The sequence below is a fragment of the Talpa europaea genome (assembly GCF_964194135.1).
Source record: "Talpa europaea genome assembly, chromosome: 5".
Classification (NCBI taxonomy): domain Eukaryota; kingdom Metazoa; phylum Chordata; class Mammalia; order Eulipotyphla; family Talpidae; genus Talpa; species Talpa europaea.
This window is the reverse complement of record NC_140071.1, coordinates 37,081,275-37,096,848: the sequence shown is the minus strand read 5'-3', so window position 1 is coordinate 37,096,848 and position 15,574 is coordinate 37,081,275.

Sequence of the window (15,574 nt, the reverse complement as noted above, 5' to 3'; positions counted from 1 at the left end):
ACTCTCATTACTTCCAGAGAGAATGGAATATAGGAAGGAGAAGCAGAAACAACAGGACCAGTAGAGTGGCTATGGGAGATGTCCAAGCAAAAACTAATGGCATGTAGTCTAGGGTCCAGCAGGGTACGTGGAAGAAAAGGTGTGTGTTCAATTATTTCCTCTTCCCTACGCACTCAGTGAAGTTCCTCGGACCCTGTAGCACCACAGTGTATTTTCCCAATAAAAAGAAAGATGTATTTATACCAAGATTTCTCAGCCTCGTACCATTGATGCTTTAGATGAAATAATTGTTGGGGTGGGGGAGTTGTTTTAGGATGTTTAGCAGCTTCCTTGACCACTACCACTGATGCCAGTAGCAACTCCTCCTTCTCCCCCTTACAAAACCAGTGCATCAAGATATTGTTAAATCTCCCCTGGAGTTTGGGAGGGGAAAGGGGAGATGCAAAATAGCTCCTATTGGGAAACACTGTTCTCTATAAAGTCAGATATTTGTTTGAAATTAGCCAAGAAATGTTAAAAATTTCCAGACTGGCTTCTCTGAAAATTACAACAAAACTGAATGCTTTTGAAGGCTTTCTATGTTAAAAATTTACATTTTATTTTTCAATTTGTATGGATAATAAGGAAAAAAGAAATTAATATGGAAAAGGGGTTTTTTTATATGATCAAATTTTATGCTTTTTTAATTTCAAACTGTTTTCTACAACTTTCTATTACTATAAGAAAAATTATACCAAAAACCTTTTTTTGCTCATAAATTTTGTAAGAAGGTATTTCTTTATAAGATGTTTTCTCCTTCTAAGTCTGACATACTCTTCCAGAATGAATGAGACATGCTCCTGACTATATATTTCCTTAAGAGGAAGCAGACACATTGCAAATGCCCATCTAAAGCATAACTTATAAGAACGTTAGCTGATGATTATTTTTTTCTTCTTCTTGACCATTGGACCTGAATATTTTAGATTTGCATGAAAACTAATTCAGGTTTAAGGCCATTAAAGACTGATTACACTTACAGCTATAATTTAAGATTGGCAGAAAATGATGAATAAATTACTATCTAAAAGTCTCCAAATTTTATTAGTTCTTGAGATCACATTGAGAAAGAACTGTAGCCCTAAATTAGCTTTTTTTTTTTTAATAGAGGCATGTTTTATTTATTTTATTTGTTTGTTTTTTGTTTATACATGCACTGGGTACAGTCAGAAGCGCGGGAGGGTGAGAGAATTCACCAGAGCCAGAGCGGGAAGCAGAGCAGGCAGAAGGACCAAAGTACACTGCTGAGGGGAGCAGCGGGCGGCAGGAGAGGTCTGTGCGCCATGCGGGACCCTCCTCTGGTGGCCAGGGAGCAGCCGGGGATCGAACCAGCGCTGCAGAGGCCGCGGGCAGCTTCGCAACCCAGCGCTCAACCGCTGCGCCACCGGGGAGGCCCCCTAAATTAGCTTTTTATATGATTTATATCTTGCTATAAAGAAGTCAAATCAAATTCTAGATGGCTTTTCATATCATTGGTTTGATTGACAAAATATGTGTTTGCTTTGTATTTTTATAGTGTATATAAGACTTGGCCCTATCCACACCCCCACCTTCATGTCAGAACTACCCTAAACTATCTATTTGGCAGAATTCTAACAAAGACTTCAAGGCAAAAAACTTCTCTTGGATTTTGTCCTTCCCCTTCCATAGATAAGTTCAACCTAATATCTTAGTTTCTAAATCATGCAAATGGTGTTTAGAAAGATTTATTGTTTTGAATTTGAAGACTTGCATTCTGAAGATAGAGAACAAAGTATATTTGGACAGGCCTCTTTCTTAAACCCCCAGCAATTCAGCACCATCACATACTCCAGGGATCTCTAATATTGCTTCCAACTTTCCCCCCAAGGCATTATTTTCCCCCAAAGAAATGTTTACTTGTGGGGCCTCCCCGGTGGCGCAGCGGTTGAGTGCTGGGTTGCGAGGCTGCCTGCAGCAAGGGTTCAATCCCCGCCCACCAGGCGAGCGTCCCACATGACGCGCAGACCTCTCCTGCCGCCCGCTGCTCCCCTCAGCAGTGTACTTGGTCAGTCTGCCTGTTCTGCTCTCTGCTCTGACTCTGGTGAATTCTCTCACCCTCCCATGCTTCTGACTGTACCCAGCGCTTGTATAAATAAATAAATAAATCTTAAAAAAAAAAAAAAAAAAGAAATGTTTACTTGTGGTCTAGCAGCGGCTTGTAAGAATCTGATTTTACAAACACTGGGGCTCAAACTAAAATTCCCTTAGGCGCTTTCAGACTTTAAAACCTTAGATTTTGATCACTCCTTTGCACAACTGACTACTGAAATTAAACACTGAAACAATCTAGAGATCATCAGAACATTTTGCGCTGTGGGTTTTGCATGTCTACTTAGCAAGAGTATGTGAGTTTCCCCAGGGGTTGATAGGCTCTGATGGAGCACACATGTCACAGCACACAGCGCATGTGCAAGATGTGTCTTTGCCTCTAATATGTGATCTGTGTCCCACCTGACAACAGTCTTTGCCCATAATCTGGACAATCAAGTTCTTCCTTCACAGTGATTTACATTAAGAGAAAACTTTATCCTTACTGTGACATTTTGCATTTCATATTCACTGTGCCTTGGGGGAAAAATGCATATTAATTTTCTATGGATAAAAAATACTGCTTCCAGATCAAATCCTTCTATTAAATGGAGTCTTGGGAATCTGGTGTATGCCCAGCAGCTCTCCAAAGGAGAGGCAAAATAATGCAGTACAAAGAAAACACCTGTCTTCCAGCACTATGTATGACTTATTTAACATTTCTGAACCTGTTTGTTCTTCTATGAATAATAGAAGTCTAATATTCATACACTTGAAGATGTCATTGTCTTGCAGATGCACTGTTATTTAGATACCACAAAAAAGAAAAAAAATGATACCAATTAACTATACCATAATTTTAATTAACCCTTAAAATGATGATGATGATTCTTTTTTTTTTTTTTTTTTTGTTAGTTGAAAGAGTTCTTTTAGACTTAGAGGTAGATTTTTTTGGTTATATTTTACTCTTGTATATCAAAAAAGGAAATTGCATACCAAATAATTAGTTAAGATAGTCTTAAAATTTCTTTGATGTCCAGCTTTCCACATTCACTTTGAATCATATGTACCAGCCTATGAATGCTGATAAAGTATTTTCAAAAACACTGCATTACTATTGTCATTGCATATTTTTCCTTACACCTATTACAAGTTTTTGTTATTTTTCAAGATATATTTACTTATGCATAGAAAACTGGGATGTAGGCCAGGTGTGCAGGGGGTGAGAGGATTCACCAGAGACAGAATGGGGAGCAGAACAGGCAGATCTACTGAAATACACTGCTGAGGGGAGCAGTCGGTAAGACAGGAGAGGCCTGCTGCGCCATGTGGGTCATCTCCCTGACCAGGAATCGAACTCCAGCAGTAGTGGTGATAATGCTGAGACTTAACCCCTAAGCCACCAAAAAGGCCCCTATTTACAAATTTTAACACTATGACTTTCTTCATTTTACCAAAAGGTACCAACAGCACATGTTTTGGCCACAACCACAATACAGGCGATCCTAAAGTGACAAGAGGTTAATTTTACAGTCTTTCTTCCAGAAAACAAAACTAAAAGTCATCTATGTACAGTCACAGCAACTGCATCATGAGATCTGTGGTCAACAAAGATAGCAAGATAGCATCCGATTTCAAAGCTGTTAAAAGTGAAATAAAAATGTGTTTCATACATAGAAATAAAATATTGACTAACAAAAATAAATGAGGTTGCTGTTGTAACAGGGTGGTCCCCAGGAAAGGGGGAGGTTCCCTGCCCCTCCCAAGGGAGGGTGGAGCTGAGCAGGAAGAGGAGAAGTTGCAGAAGAGACTGAGGAAGGAAGCAGGATGGAGCAAGGAGACCTGGAGGAGGCGCATGGAGCCTAGAGACACGTGAAGAAACTGCGCTTGTCTTTTGGTCGTGGACTGGGTGACACAGATGTGGGTGAGACCCGTGGGGAGGTGACAATGGCAGTTTTTATCTTAATGTTGATTTTGCTCTTTTCCTTCCGGGCTTGTCTGGTTGTTTCTGACCCTTTTCTGTGGGTCCCCACTGGAAGATGCTTTAGACTTGTGGCAGGCTTTGGGGCCTTGTTCTGGGCCGATCCCATTTGGATGGACTTTTACCCACGAGGGGACGGGTAACTTTGGGTGCTTCATTTAGAAACTAGACTGTTTGCCTTACCTGTATTGTTTCCTAGTTTTATTAAAGTTCCTTCCCATTAAAGTCTCATATGTTTTGTGTTGATGTGGCGGATGACAGAACCCATTTAGAATAGGCAGGTTTGCGGGGTTTGGGCTGCCCCTCTCCCTGTCCTATAACACTGTGAATTTGTAAAATGTCTTAGTAAATTTGAAATATGATGCCTATGTATATTTTTTTAATATAGGTGTTCCTTTGTTGCCTGTAATAATAATAGAAGCAGCCATAGAGAGTATTATGCTTGTTAGGTTTTATTATTATTATTTATTTTTTTAAAGATTTATTTATTCATTCATACAAGAACCAGAGTGCAGGCCAGATGCATGGGAGGTTGAGAGGATTCACCAGAAACAGGGTGGGGAACAGAACAGGCAGACTGACTGAAATACACTGCTGAGGGGAGCAGCGGGCAAGTCAGGAGAGGTCCGCTGCGCCATGTGTGTATCTCCCCAGCTGTCCGGGCTCGAACCCGTGCTACAGAGGCTTCAGACAGCTTCACAGCACCGCGCTCAACTGCCTTCGCCACCAGGGAGGCCCAACTAAGTATTATTTTTAGAGGCCAAAGTGGTTAATTTGACCCCTGATAGCTCTTATATCTCTGCCAGAGTCTCTGACATTCCAAGGTATTTAAATTCTTCTAGATTAGATTCATGTTAATAACAGGGTGGTCCCCAGGAAAGGGGGAGGTTCCAGGTTTCCTGCCCCACCCAAAGGGTGTTGCTGAGCAGAGAGAGAAAAAGCTGCAGAGGAGACTGAGGAAGGAAGGATGCAGGATGGAGAGCCAGGAGACCTGGAGGAGGCACATGGAGCCAAGAGACTCTTGAAGAAACTACACTTGCCTTTGGTCGTGAACTGGTTGAAACAGATGTGGGTGAGAGACCCCGGGGGAGGTGACAATGGTGGATTTTGTCTTGATTTTGCTCTTTTCCTTCCAGACTTGTCAGGTTGTTTCTGACCCTTTTCTGTGGGTCCCCACTGGAAGATGCTTCAGACTTGTGGCAGGCTTTGAGGCCGTGCTCTGGGCCAATCCCGTTTGGATGGACTTTTGCCTACGAGGGGACGGGTAAATTTGGGTGCTTGATTTAGAAACTATATTCTTTGCCTTTTCTGTATTATATCCTAATTGTATTAAAGTCTCAGATGTTTTGTGTTGATGCAGCGGATGGCAGAACCTATTCAGAGCAGGCAGTTTTGCCGGGTCTGGGCTGCCCTTCTCCCTGCCTGTAGTAGTCTGACAATGGGATATATTCATCTACTACCAGTCAATAACACCTTGGGTGGATGTTTATCAGAATAATTATGGAATTGACATCTTAAAAGAAATAATCCATAGAAAGTAATAAAAAGAGAATAATTGCAAAGTAATAAATTTGCAATAAAATTGCAAAGAATAAAGTGCAAAGTGGAAGCCTATAGTACAAGGTAAATATATAACTACTGCATATCTGAAGAGGGTCACAACCTATCTGTCCCTAACAGATAACCATCATCTTTTTTTTTTTAAGATTTTTTTTTTTTAAGATTTACTTATTTATTTATACAAGAACCAGGGTACAGGCCAGATGTGCAGGAGGGTGAGAGGATTCACCTGAGACAGAGCAGGGAACAGAACAGGTAGACTGATGAAATACACTACTGAGGGGAGCAGCAGACGAGACAGGAGAGGTCTGCCTCGAGACAGGAGGGTCCTCATGTGGGACCCTCGCCTGCTGGCCGGGATCAAACCTGCGCTGCAGAGGCTGTGGACAGCTTCACAGTGCGGCGCTCCAAGATTTATTTATTTATGCATACAAAAGCTGGGGTGTGTGTGGGGTGGTGGGGTGGTGAGATGATTCCCCAGAGACAGAGCGAGGAGGAGAACAGGTAGATTGACTGACACACACTGTTGAGGGGAGCAGAGGGAGAGACAGGAGAGGTCTGCTGTGTTTTGTGGGTCACCTCCCTGGCCAGGATTGAATTTTAATTCATGGGCCAGTAGCTGTGGATTGCTTCATAGTGTTGACACTTAACCCCTTGCACCACCAGGGAGGCCCAACAGATGATCATCTTAACTGACCTTTAAGGTCTTGAGATGGACAATTGATTCTAGAAATGTTTTCCATATTTGTCGATTCATATCTTCAGGACATTTTGAAAAATAATTTGTGTTCCTTAAAAATGGGGCAATTGTAGCATAGTGCGTTAAGAATAGGCAACTCCCTGAGTGTGACTTTTGGAAATTTCCTATACCTGTCTTATGCCTTAGCTTCTGTTAGCTATTACTATTATCTGTGCTGCCCTACATTCCTCACACAGCATTGACAAATTCTTTCTTTTTTTCTGTCCTTTCTTCTTGTTCTGTTAAAAAACAGAAGGGGATTGAATGAAAATTTAAAAGAAGTGTTTTTGAAACTTCATATCATAATCTACTAGTAAGTGATAAAATCTATTTAGTGAGATTTTACCACCATTTAAAAAATAAGACAAAATAAAATAGGATAAAACAGTGAAATGGAATAAAAAATATCAAGGTATGCCCCACAAAATAAAATAAGTTTATCTGTTCAGTTATATGTTGTCTATTTTGTATATGCACTTAGACAGCTAAGTGAAATGCATTTCTTTTATTTTATTTTTAGAGGCATGTTTTATTTATTTGTTTGTTTGTTTATACATGCACTGGGTACAGTCAGAAGCACGGGAGGGCAAGAGAATTCACCTGAGCCAGAGCGGGGAGCAGAGCAGGCAGAAGGACCGAAGTACACTGCTGAGGGGAGCAGCGGGCGGCAGGAGAGGTCTGCGGGCCATGCGGGACCCTCCTCCGGTGGTGGCCGGGGAGCAGCCGGGGATCGAACCGGCACTGCAGAGGCTGCGGGCAGCTTCGCAACCCAGCGCTCAACCGCTGCGCCACCGGTGAGGCCCTGAAATGCATTTCTTACTTTAGATGGTAGTCCCAAAAAGGCTGGTAAAACCTACTCTATGATCTTACCATTCCAAATGCAAACCAGCAAAACAGTGTAATTAATGCTCTTTAGAAATGCAGATTTCAGGTTCCTCCCTAAACTTGCTGGAGTTAGAATCTGCATTTCAATAAGATCCCAAAGTGATTCTTTGTGCACAGGGAAGGTAGAGAAACCCTAACCCAGAGCTGTCAGTTTTCTGCATAATTACCTGTGCATGCAGGTGTGAGCAGGGGAGAGAAGTGAGCATGATATGAGAATGATCTCAGATGATCTGCTGCTAAGCTTCCATTTACATGACTTCTCTCAGGGATAACTCAGAAATGGGTCATTGACTTTTTCTCTTTTTGGAGATTGAATGGTGATTTTTTTTTTTTTTCTGATTAGTTGATTGCACACATACACACACATCCTCTACACACACATCTCCAGCTTTTCTTGATAAAAATTGGAAAATCCGACAGCACAAGGCTCATATTTTTTATAGGGCAACAATCAGCTGGAGCTGTGTGGCCTTGTGCACTCTGGACACAGCACTAATTCTGTTTTCTCCACTCCTGACTGCACACAATTGGCCATGAGCAGACCCTGCCTGGTCACCAACGGCATTTGAGTTGTGACCTTTGGGCTGCAATATCCCAGTTTTGAACATTTCTTCATAGATTGTAATCTGTATTCATTAGATCCTCCTTGGACTGCTCCACTGAAAATGATTTAAAACAGGAAAAAAGGATTCTGACCCCTGAATCAGCAGCAGAGTTTAGCTTAAGTATAGTATCCCAACTATAAAAAGCTTATATGGCTCTGGACCTCCTGCTGTTTACAATTGATTTCCACAGTTTTTACACTGCTGATTCTCATTCAGCTGCTGACAGTAAGTGGGACCCAGGATTTGTCAGTGTTTTCATTATTCCTCAGCACATTTTAGTGGAGTTTTAATTCTCCTAAATATATACTCTTGTGTTGGAGAGAAAGGATGCCCTGAACAAACTCCACAAATAGGTTTATTGGGCCCCACCCCAGACCAAAGAGATCTAAGACACCAAGGGCTACAAATCCCATAATGTCATCATCAGCAAAGGGAAGGGAGGATTGCTGAGAACTGAGGGTGGAGTTAAGCAGCCAGGCTTGATATATAACCAAACATGTGGGCCTTGTTGGGTCATTGGTTTTCTGCCGGCTTTCAGCGTGATATTGGTGTTTCAGCTCAGCGGGACTGGTAGGATGCATTTACCAATTTATCTCTCTCTTTCTCCCTGAGTCATTCCTTTCTTCATTTCCCTCTTTTTTTTTTTTGTAAATAAACCCTTCATTATCCTTTTGTGTGTGCCTGCATTGAGGATTATAAGTCCATTTTAAGCATTCAGGTGAGGACCCACAGTCAGGCCAACCCATTTCACATTGGATTGCCCTGTAACACTTTCATTACTTCTTCAAATGTTCTTTTTTTTTTTTTTTTTTTTTTGGTTCTATTTATTCTACCAGAGACTTTAGTTTGTTGTTCTGAGAAAACAGATTAATGTAATTTCAATTTAGCATACTCAGAGGTAAAGTGCCTCAGGCAGTGAGGTAGACGGGTCCTCACAGAGATGGAACAGCCAGAGAGGAGGTAGGAATGTCCTCACAAAGCACTGGGTATGAATTGGGGCAGGTTGCGACACAAAGAGTGAGAAGATCTGAATTTCTTTCCGTGAATAGCAATTTCCTCATTGTAATGGGCTTAGCTCTCCTTTCCATAAGAAAGATATTTGTGTTGGTGAGCAATTGAAGGCCAGATTCAAACTAGCTTAGGCAATGAAGGAAATTTACTAGCTCACAGAGATGAAAAGTGCAGCGGGAGGTCAGACTTCAGTCATAATCAGATCAAGGCTCCAGCTCCACTTCTCTGTGGAGTCTCTCAGCTCTGCTCCTCTCTGTGTCTCTCTTCATTTGTGGCCCAGCTTCCTACACAGTAAATAAACAGCTGAAGTAGTTCCACATACAACAACTTCCTGTAGAAGAGAGACTATCTTTGCTGACAACTCTTTGGTGAGAGCAAGGAAGTTTCCCAGAAATCCTTACAAAATTGTCCTTGTATCATCATGCTGGTCAGTGTTGGGTCATTTGCCTGTCCTTGAATGATTCACTGTAGCCAAGGTAACAAGACTACACTAACCAGGACTTAACTCTTTAGTTGCTCATCCATTCCATTCTTCATGGCTATAAGTTGTGGGAAAACTCTTGCCATGCAGAAGGAGTAGAGAGCTAAACAGTGGCAAAATATTATATAATCAGGAAGAACCTTCACTGATCACAATCATTCTCTCAGTTGCTACTTCACATATAGAAGAAATGATAGGCCTTCTTTTCTCATATGATAGGCCTTCTCTTTTCTTTAAAGAATGAAACCTTAATAGTAAAAGAATCAGGAAAGCAGTACTGGTAACATCAGCTTTTCTCAGTGTCTATCTTAGCTCAAACTAAACTAACAAAAAAAGATGGACTAGGTAGATTTAAACAACAGAATTTAACTTTCTCACAGTTTTAGTTGGGGAAGTTTAAGATCAGAATGCCAGCATAGTTGAATTCAGGAAGAGAACTTTTCCTGGCTTACAAAATGGATGCCATTTTTTAATGTTCTCACATGGAATAGTGAGAGTCTTGGGATGGGGGGCAAGGAGAGAAAGAGAGACAGATTTCTCATCCTCTTCTTATAGTGTCAAAAGGTCATAATACTACCAGTGTAGGGCCCTACCCTTGTGACCTCATTTACCCCCTTAATTCCCTTCTGAAGATTCTGTCTTCAGATTTTGTTACAATTGGGAGTTAGGCCTTCAACATGTGAATTTGGAGTGGGGGATGTGGAGGGTATCAGGGTATGATTAGGTACGTGGTATGTGCCAGTACTCAAATATTAATCATTACCCAAGAATTTCGTGAGCATCTGTCTTGTATTGAGGCTGGACTAGGCACTGTGATAATTGGGATTGGGGTGGGATGGGATGGAATACCTGCCTTTAGGAATTTATAGTCTCATCGGGAAACCAAAAACAGTATATCAAAACCAAGGACACACTCTGTGAGGTGGAATCAATGCTGAGGGAACTCCAGAGTGGCAGACATCAATGAAAGTTGGAATGGTCCAGAAAATTTTATGGTATAGAGACTTAAATGGAGATTTTGGAATGGGTAGAAGGAATAAGAAGTATGTGAGAGCATGCAAAAGAATGAAATTAGACCATTATCTCACACCACAAATAAAAATCAACTCAAAATGGATAAAGGGCTTAGATATAAGACCTGAAACCATAAAATACATAAAATAAAACATAGGCAAAATACTTCATGACCTAAACCTCAGAAACATATTTGCAGACTCATCTCAAGCAGCAAGGAAAATAAAGGAGGAAATAAACAACTGGGACTATATCTAACAAAGAGACAGTGACCAAAACAAAGATACTGAATGGGAGAAAATATTTCCATACCATATTTCTGATAAGGGATTGACATAAAAGATCTACAAAGTACTTGTACAACTCAACAAAATGAAAGCAAACTACACAATCAAAAAATGTGCGGAGGGTGAGAGGATTCACCAGAGACAGCAGGGAGGAAAACAGGCAAACAGAAGGAAAACACTGCTGAGGGAGCAGTGGGCGAGACAGGAGAGGTCTGCCACGCCATGTGGGTATCTCCCTGGCCAGCCAGGGATCAAACCCACACTGCAGAGGCTGCAGCCAGCCTCACAGCACTGCTCTCAACCCCCTGCACCACCAGGGAGGCCCTTAATAGACATTTCTCCAAAGAGGGTATAAAGGTGGCCATCAGACATGAAAAAATGCTCATCATCACTTATGAGGGAAATGAAAATCAAAACTACAGTGAGATACCACCTCACATTGGTGAGAAAGGCACATATCAAAAGAGGAGAAACAACAGTGCTGGGAAGGGTGCAGAGAAAAAGCAGCCTTATTAAACTGTTGGTGGGAATGCAGACTGGTCCAGCTCCTATGGAAAGAAGTATGGCAATTCCTTAAAGACTAAAAATGTATTTACTGTATGACCCAGCATTTCCACTCCTAGGTATCTCCAAAGAGCACAAAAATACTTTTGGGTTGTCAGAAAAGAAATGCATCATGACTTTTCTGGCAACCCCAATAACGTGAAAGAAAACCTGCATACCGATGTTAACTGCAACATTATTTACAATAGCCAAGATATGGAAACAACCCAAATGTTCCAAAACAGATGAATGGCTCAAGAAGATGTGCACATACTCAATGGAATACCACTCAGTGATCAAAAGTGTTAAACTGATGCCATTTGCAACAACATGGATGGAACTGGAAGAGGATAAAATCCTAGACCAGGAGGGTAGAAATGGGAATAGAAGGAAAGGACCAGGTACTATGGAGGTCTTACAGGGAAGACTGAGAAAAATTAATAGCTGTTTGACATAGAGTGAATGTGAGGAGAGTGTCCTTTTCACAGAGATCAGATATCCCAGAAGAGGGCCTCCCTGGTGGCGCAAGGGGTTTAACACTGCATTATGAAGAAATCCGCAGCCTCTGCAGCACAAGTTCGATGCCCAGCCAGCCAGGGAGCAACACACATGATGAAGCAGACCTCTCCTGTCTCGTCCACTGCTCCCCTCAGCAGTGTATTTCAGTCAGTCTGCCTGTTCTGTTCCCTGCTCTGTCTCTGGTGAATCCTCTCGCCCTCCCACATATCTTGCCTATACCCTAGCTCTTGTATGCATAAATAAATAAATCTTAAAAAAAAAAAAAAAGAAATCCCAGAAGGAGCAAAGGTAATGGGTGTGATTAGGTATATGGTGAAAGAATGAGCCATTCATTTTATTTATTTATTAAAAGATTAATTTTTATTTATGCATACAAGAACTGGGTATAGGCCAGAGGTATGGGGAGTGAGAGGATTCACTAGGGACAGAATGGGGAGCAGAACAGGCATATCTACTGAAATACACTGATGAGGGGAGCAGCGGTAAAACAGGAGAGGTCTGCTGTGCCATGTGGATCAGCTCCCTGCCCAGGGATTGAACTCATGCCTCAGTGGCTGGCCATAGTTTGATAGCACTGAGGCTTTAACCCCTGCGCCACCAGGGAGGTCCTGAAGAGTTCATTTATAAATATCAGTTTTTAAAAACTGAGGACTTAATAATATTTGTAATTTCATCGAGAATAGGGCCAAACAAAGGGGAAAAAGTAGGACTGGAGATAATGGATATTAGGGAAAAGGATGATCTCTTTGGTAAAATATGTAGAAAGCCATATGGAGAGAAAAAAACTAAAAGCCAACATATCTCCCTGAAGGATCTAGCAATACCAAATGACACAATATTATGGAACTATTGACAATAGTTGATTTAATTCTGATTTTCTCTAGGTATACACAGAACCTGGTGCTAAGTAAATGAACATCTACTGGTTGGCTTTGTGGTTGAGTAAATGAATATAAGAGGGACAATATCCAAATTATGTAGTGTGCATCAGGGATGTTTTGAAGTCATGCAGCTTTCTCACTTCATTTAATTGTCTATTTTGAGCATTATTTGTTATTCATACATCGAAGAAATGTTAGTCAAAATGGCTCCCCCTCTACATGAAAGGGTTAATTAGCTCTTTTCAGAAGTTCATCAGTCAGGAGTGCAGGTGTGTTCACTGAGGCTCACTCCTAGGGAGCAAGGAGTTGGGAGAGCTTGGCACTGCCTCAGAGCCAGTGTCCCCCAAGGAGTAGGTTCCTATCTTACGGGCCTCTCTCAGCCTCTCCTTGGCTGTTCTGCTTTCACTGGCCTCTCTCCCTGCTCCAGCAGGCCTTAGTTAGCTCAATGAAGACAGAGGGTAGTAATCTGCATTTAAATTTCCTATTCTGCCCTTTAAGAATTCAGGGCTGCTCACAAATGCACCCAGTTGTAGGTCCACTAACATCTTTTCAACTAACAATATTTACTATTCTAGTGTTTAGTTCTTGTGGGGTCCTAATGTGGTAGACTTTTAACAACTGGGGATTTTCTGAAGACAAAGCTTTGGTTCCCATAGGAGTAACACTATATGCAATGTTAGAGTAAAATGCAAGGACTTTAAATCCAGACAATCCTGGATGTGAATTACTAGTCTTTAATTTCACAAGTGTGTAATTTGAGACATTATTTAACCTTTCTTGAAAACAGTTTTCCAATTAAAAAACTATCTTTGAAAGTTGTAAAAATGAGTAAGTCATGGATATAAAGAGACATTCGACAATATGTGGCACATTGTAGGAACTTCCTAGGATGACGTATACATAACAGACCAAAGGAAAATACATGTGTATCTACTTCACAAATCAGTCTACCTGGGTTTAGGACAAAAGGGATTGAGGAAGACAGACACACAATCTTTTCCTTAATTTAGGGATATATTCTCCAGAGTCTACCTGGTCAGAACATTTCGATTTCTATGATGTTATTTCGTAAGCTAGTGCTTTGGCATACTGGTGAATAGTACCTTAGAGAACTAAACGAGTTAATGAGTTAATAGATTTTCCTTAAATTGGAGCAATTTTCTTCTCCTTTATTGAATTGAGAAAGCTAACTGTCAAAGAGGCACAGAAATGTGTGGATAATACCCTAAGGTAACAAAACTCTATTATGTTGTATTCCATTAGAGCTGAGCCAAGGGTATTTTGGAAGGAAATTTCACTGTGTAATAAGGGGGAGACTGTAGCTGAAACTTTATACTGTGTTTCCCCCCAGGTTTTTCTACATTGTACCTCAGTAGCATTGTCTCAAATGGAAATACCCAAGGTTCAGTTTTTCTTCTTGAAAAAAATCTAGTGTTAATACCAACTTGGAGATTATCTTTGAAGTCAACAACAGGAAAGTAAACAGAGGAATATCCAATCTCCCTTTGAGGGAAAGTTTCAACTTGTCTTATCTTCTTCTTTTTCTCCCTCCATTTGTGTAAACCAGAGTCACCAGTGTCTTTACCATAAATAAGCAGGCAGGTTTTTGCAGCTGCTCCTGAAGACTAGCCAAATCTTCAGAAGTTTTTCTTTCTTCTTTTATACCAACTAAGATTCAACTGTTCTTTGTATGAATTAATGCTTACTGTCATAAATTTTATAAAACCCCATATGTTCCACACTTATTAGTCATATCTTCAATATTTTTTTAATCTGTCGCTTAGCACTGAGATTATGTCTGAAAACTGATTAATACTTGGTAAGAATACATATTTTTATGCTAGGATTGGGAAGAGTCCTGTTACTTTAAGGAAGAGACATATACCTATATGACTGAACCAATTCCAAATTATAAAGTTTGGTTATGTGATATTCTAAAAGCAAAGTCACACCTGAATTACATCCTTCTTGGAATAGAAGGTAGATGGCTTGGAAGAATTGTAGAAGTCATGAAAAACTTTCACTTTTTGATGAAGAATGAAGAAACTGAGGTCTGGACAGTTTACTTTTATGTGCATTGCTAGCAGTTAGAGGAAGACTGGGCTCCAGGATTCTTGATTCCCAACATAGTCTACTTTCTGAAACACAGTGGTTATTATTTATTTGTTGATATCATGGCTAGTTTTAAAAGAACATGGTGAACTTTTGCTGTTATAAAATAAATACTACCAACTATTTCCTCAAGTGTATTATTTTTTTAAGATTTATTTTTATTTATTTATGCATTCAAGAGCTGGGATGCAGGCCAGAAGTGCAGGGAAAGGGGATTGAGAGGATTCACCAGAGATAAGAGTGGGGAGCAGAACAGGCAGATGTACTGAAACATACTGCTGAGGGGAGCAGCAGGTGAGACAGAAGAGGTCTGCTGCGCATGTGGGTTTAGGTCCCTGGCCAGGGATCTAATTTGTGCTGCAAGTGTCTAGCATTAGCTTTATAGTGCTGAGATTTAACCCCTTCTGCCACTAGGGAGGTCCTCAAGCGTAATTCAATTAGGTTTTAAGCAACAGTAGTGGTTTAACTATAGAGAAATTATGAATTTTACAGTAACACAAAATCTTTAAGGCCAAAGCCTGAACACAAGGCTATGTTCCTTTTTTCCCCTTAAATTCAATTATATCAGGTACTATAAGTAGAAAGGATTTGCTAGAAGGGCCCCAGAAGACCTTTGTTCTTAGATGAAGAAACAGGAAATGGGACTCCCAAAATGGATGAATTGTTCAAGTTCATTCAGCCATTTAGTATCTGTGGGCCAGAATTTAGGTTTCTTATTCCCCAGATTGAGTAGTCTCTCAGCATACTATCTCATCAAAACAAACAAACAAACAAATAAACAAATAAATGAGGGGAGGGTTGTTCCTTTGAACTATATTGACTTTACAGTTTAGGATAAATATGCTCTAAAAAGTGAGGAATGCCTATT